Raw genomic sequence first — 5,987 nt, 5'->3', positions numbered from 1 at the left:
GTGTGTTCTAATTGGTGAATTGTGTGATATCGCTTTAATATTTTATTTGTTAAAGCTATAAAACAAAAATAAACTCGTTTTTCTGAGCTCGTCATTCCATACGCTCATGCTCAGAGCGTGATTCATCTCTCGTGTTTCTCACGTATCACTGACCACACATCAATTATTAATGAGCCCTGACCCGGTAATAATCATATATGTTGGTTTAGCTTGTCAGTGTGAATTAAATCCAAGTATTATTTTGTATTTTAACCGATTTAAAAATGAAACTAAAAGAGAGTCTCCTCCCTTTCAGTCGAATTTCCCTTTAAGGAATTGAACCTGTAGGGGCGCATTTTCTCTCAGACAATGTAAGTCTCAGCACATAATACTCAAACAGAGGGACAGAGTGAGATGAGATGTCTGACAGTTTTTTAATTTTCTGTTATCCATACAGTGTTGTAAAGTCGTGAAACTATCCATATTTACTCAGAATGACTTTTTTTTTGTATGAAAAAAGGTTTTGAAGTGTTTGGAATTTAAAAATGCAGGACAATTAATAATTCCATTTTTACTGTCATTTAAAAAAATCACCACGACAAAACCGTTCAAGCTATCCAAAATCCTTTGGCAATTTAAGTTGTTTAAAATGTTTTGGCATCATGTAGACAAAGTTTGGTGTGTATAGTGTTACTCTCCTCTGAGCAGTATGCATTAATTCACAGCTAAATGTAAAAAAAAATCCACATTCAAATCAAAATAGCTGACTTCCTGTTGATCGTAGCTGATGACTGTGAATTAGAAAGTTGTCCGTCTTGATAAGAACAATTTTTGTACCGAGTTTGGTGTCTGTAGCTAAAACTAACCCCCCCACTTTTGACAAAAGGTGGCGCTATAGAGTGCCTCTTCCACGCCCTCTTATGAACTTTTGCCAGTGTCTAGTTATCATAAATACTGATATGTGTTCTGAATTTCATGAAATTCTAAGCATGTTATATGCCTTAAAATCACCTGAGAAGTATTCAAGTTTGACATGTTGCCACGGCAACAATATTTTTAGATATCAATATCCCCCTAGCAGATTAATATAGGCTGTGTTTTAACATTATTCTGATGAAGTTTGAAGCAAATCGAGTAAAAATAAGATGCTGAATACAAAGCATTTTGAAAATGACACACTTCCTGCTGCCAGTTGGTGGCGCTATAACTTTGACTCCTAATAGTCACATATATGCGATCGACATCATACAAAGAATAATCTGATGAAGTTTGATTAAAATCAGGAAATGTATGTGGATGGTATTAGACACTTCCTGTTTCTCATTTCTCGCCATAATTTCAACGCCTCGCCACGAGCAAACCGTTTGAGATATCAAAAATCCCCTGGCAATTTTTCATCCCCAGTGTCTTGAGATCATGTTGACCGAGTTTGGCGGCAATCGAGTAAAAAACCTATGACAAGTATTTCAAATTCCAGAGCATGCGCTTTTTACATAACTCTAAATAGCTGACTTCCTGTTGGGCGGAGCCTATGACATGCAATACGCAAGTTGTTCGGCACGATGAGATCTATATGTGTACTGAGTTTCATATTAATACGTGTAAGTATGTGTGAGCTATACATCAACATTTATGACTGTGTTCCAGGGGGCGCTGTAGAGCCCCTGTGCCACGCCCGTGTCCCAGCCTCTGCAGGCTCCTTAAGGCCACAGATTCCAAAGTGTGCGCAAACTTTCAAGAGTTTTTGAGTATGTTAAGGACCCCAAAAGCCCCCACAAATTTGACGACAAATATGAATAATAAACCCCAAATAGACAACTTCCTGTTGGGCGGAGCCTATGATATGCAATACGAAAGTTGTTTGTATTGATGAGTTCTATATGTGTACCGAGTTTCGTACGTCTACGTGCAAGTATGTATGATATATGGCCCTCCATATTCCAGGGGGCGCTGTAGAGCCCCTGTGCCACGCCCGTGTATCAGTCTCTGCCCGGCCCTAATGGCCGCAGGTTCCAATGTGTGTGCCAATTTTCAAGACTTTTTAAGCATGTTAAGGGCCCCAAAACCCCCCGAAACCTTGAAGAAAAATAATAATAATAAATAATAATAATAATAATAATAACAAATAATCCTAAGGAAAACAATAGGGCTCTCGCCCTCCAGGCTTGAGCCCTAATTAAAGCTGCAAGCAGCGATGATCGGGCCCTCGCACCCGGGCTCACCGCCAGCAAGCGGCTTTAGTAAAAAAAGCGAACGGCGAGAAATATGCATTTAAAGTCGTAAATATAAGTGGAATATGTCAAAGTCATTTATATGTGCCAATCTTCTTTTTGCCAGCAGGTGGCGCTATCATTATAATGGAATATTTTCCTTCAGATGTGTTCAGGCCAAGACTCTTATCAAACATTTGAAGTTTGGGGAAGATCGAATATTTTATGCCTGAGTTACAACAACTTCTCTTCCTATGGTGAGACATCAATTTTGTCATGGCGCCATGGACACGACCCTTAACAAAAACTCAAGATAGACTGACCACGAAAAAGACATTAATGTCAAAAAATTTCTAGGAGTAGTTTGTCGCAGTGTAAAATATGACACTTCCTGTTGCCAATAGGGGGCACTATATATCTTTGTTGTTCTGTCCTTTCATCTGCTCACTGCATTTGTTAACTGTGTCTTACAAGTGGTTTTTAAAAGTAAAAATTACTTCAATTTCAGTCTCTTTCAATATAAGTGTTTATATAAATGTTAATTAAAGCTTAGTTAAAATATTTTAATACATTATTAATAATATTTTTTTTATTACATTTTTATTTTAAAATTAGTTTATGTACTGTGAAAAAACATAAATAATAATATTTTTAATGATAGGAATAACTAACATAAAAAAGATTAATAAATTATCTGAAAAATAGATTGTTCATTGTTAGTTCATGTTAGTTAATGCATTAACTTATGTAAACCAAAGAGAGCTTATTCGCACTTTTCATGATCTATAACCATTTTTAAAAATACTTTTATTGATCTATAAACATTTCTGAAATTATTATATAAAACTATATTACCAGTAAAATTCATTAGCTTTTAAAAAAACATATTGTTTTACTTTGAAAGATTTTTATAAATGATTTAAATGCTTTATAGACGTTTCTAAAACAATTATTTAAAAGTAATCCTATAGCTCCATCTGGTGGTGGCCATGATAGGTATTACACACTGCAAGTTTGGTGTTGCTATCTGAACCAGTCCGAATGAAGCGTTCCTAAATGGAGCAGGAGAACAGGACAGACTGTGCATATACCTATGCAAGGCCAGGTTCACAAGCTCTATCTGTAATGCATATTTTTTTCAGAGCCCATGTTAATGGATCAGAGCATTCACACTGCACATGGTAAAAGATGTGAACAGAAAAGGTTAGAAGTAGAAAGGTGTGAAAAGAATGAATATCTAGCGCATGAGCATAGAGAGAGTTGTGAGTGCACAGGACACAGTTTGAGCAGAGGAAACGAGTTTTAAGTGCGCGCACGCTCTCCGAGCAAAAGCAGCATGTATCAGAGGACGCGTTTTTTGTCAAAGTAAAGGAAATGTGCATGCAAGCGGAGAGATTCATGCTCGCACATTATTTCAATGTGTTTTTGCGTAACAATAACATGCTCTCGCTACTGCGTCTGCACCACATACACATACTGTATACACTCTTCAAACAGTGAACCTGTATAATCTATAACAAATCTATTTCAACACCTGAAGCATCGCTACAATGAGCTCAATGACCAATGCATGACAAGAAGACATGCCTAAAAATTCAGCACTCCTGAATATGAGTATTTCACTTCCAGCCTTCGAGGACAATTATATATATCATTCATAAATCATGAAATACCAGATCTATAGTATTTATTAAGATTGATGTGATTTGAAATTGGTAAAATGTACTTGGAAAAAAATGTCATCAGAATATCAACGTGCCTTATTATTATGTACTTTGTGAAAAAGCATTTTTAACAATTTTATTGATCTATAAGCATTTGTAAAATATGTTTGCCTGCATTACAGCTTAGTCTTTATCTGTGAGCTGAACTGTTTTACTGTTAAATCAGCAAGATTACAAATTGTACTAGGTTTTTTTCGTCCCTAAAAATGATAGAAAATGATAGAGAGATTTCTTAAGCTGTAATGATGAAAAAAATCAACAACACACAATTACAGTTTTTTTTTCTGGTGATTAAAGAGATGTTAACTCTCTCTCTCTCTCCCTATCTCTCTCTCTCTCTGTCAGGCAGGTCCTCAAGCACCCCCCCCCCCCCTTTCCCTCACACAGAGACAATGCCAGAGAGTGAGATCAGATGTCTGACAGTTTTATAATTTTATTTTAATCTTACAGTGTTGTAAAGTTGTGAAACTATGCATATTTCCTCAGAATCGCATGTTCTCTAAATGAAAAATGGTTTTGAAATGTTTGGAAGCTGCAATTTAAAAATACCAGACAATTAATGTTTCCCTTTTTACTGTTATTTCAAAAAATCACCACGGCAAAACCGTTCAAGCTATCCAAAATCCATTCGCAATTTAAGTTCCTCAATGTTTTTTCAACATGTAGACAAAGTTTGGTGTGTATAGTGCACTTCCCCTGTGAGGAGTATGCATTAATTCACAGCCGAATTTGCCAAAAATACATATTCAAATCAAAATAGCTGACTTCCTGTTGGTCGTAGCTTATGACTGTGAATTAGAAAATTGTCCGTCTTGATAAGAACAATTTATGTACCAAGTTTGGTGTCTGTAGCTAAAACTAACCCCCCCACTTTTGACAAAAGGTGGCGCTATAGAGTGCCTCTATCACGTCCTTTTAAAAGCTTATGCCATTGTCTAGATATCATTAATACGGATATGTGTTCTGAGTTTAATGTAAATCTGAGCTTGTTGTCTGCCTCAAAATCACCATAACAGAATATTCAAGTTTGACACGTTGCCATGGCAACACTATATTAGATATCAGTATACCCACAACAGATTTACATCAGCTGTATTTTGTCATTATTCTGATGAAGTTTGAAGCAAATCGAGTAAAAATAAGACGCTGAATTAAAAGAATTTTGAAAATGACACACTTCCTGCTGCCAGTTGGTGGCGCTGTAACTTTGACACCTTATAGTTACATATATGCGAGTAACATATTACAATAAACAAACCGATGAAGTTTGATGAAACTCAGGAAATGTACGCAGATGTTATTAGGCACTTCCTGTTTCAAATTTTGTGCCCTAATTTCAACGCCTCACCACGGGCGAACCGTTCGAGATATCAAAAATCCCCTCGCAATTTTTCATCTTCAATGTCTTGAGATCATGTTCACCAAGTTTTGTGGCGAACGGGTGGAAAACCTCAGAGGAGTATTTCAAATTCCAGAGCATGCTTTTATTAAACAGCCTTGAATAGCTGACTTCCTGTTGGGCGGAGCCTATGACATAGAGTGTGAAAGTTGTTCGGCTCAGTGAGATCTATAAGTGTACTGAGTTTCATATAAATACATGTAAGTATGTGTGAGCTATGGTTCAGGATTTTCTAACGGTGTTCCAGGGGGCGCTGTAGAGCTCCTATGCCACGCCTGGGTTCCAGTCTCTGCGGCGACCTGATGGCCGCAGGTTCCAATGTGTGTGCCAATTTTCAAGAGTTTTTGAGTATGTTAAGGCCCCCAAAAACCCCCGGAAGGTTAAAAAAAAAATAAAAATAATAAGAATAATCCTTAGGGGAACAATAGGGCCCTGCGCCCATTGGCTCGGGCCCTAATAACAAATAATCCTAAGGAAAACAATAGGGCTCTCGCCCTCCAGGCTTGAGCCCTAATAATAATAATAATAAAAAATAATCCTAAGGAAAACAATAGGCCTCTCGCCCTTTGGGCTTGAGCCCTAATAATAATAAAAAATAATCCTAAGGAAAACAATAGGCCTCTCGCCCTTTGGGCTTGAGCCCTAATAATAAAAAATAATCCTAAGGAAAACAAT

This window comes from Carassius gibelio, chromosome B16 (genome assembly GCF_023724105.1).
Source record: "Carassius gibelio isolate Cgi1373 ecotype wild population from Czech Republic chromosome B16, carGib1.2-hapl.c, whole genome shotgun sequence".
Taxonomy (NCBI): Eukaryota; Metazoa; Chordata; class Actinopteri; order Cypriniformes; family Cyprinidae; genus Carassius; species Carassius gibelio.
Note: the sequence above shows the minus strand (reverse complement) of the source record.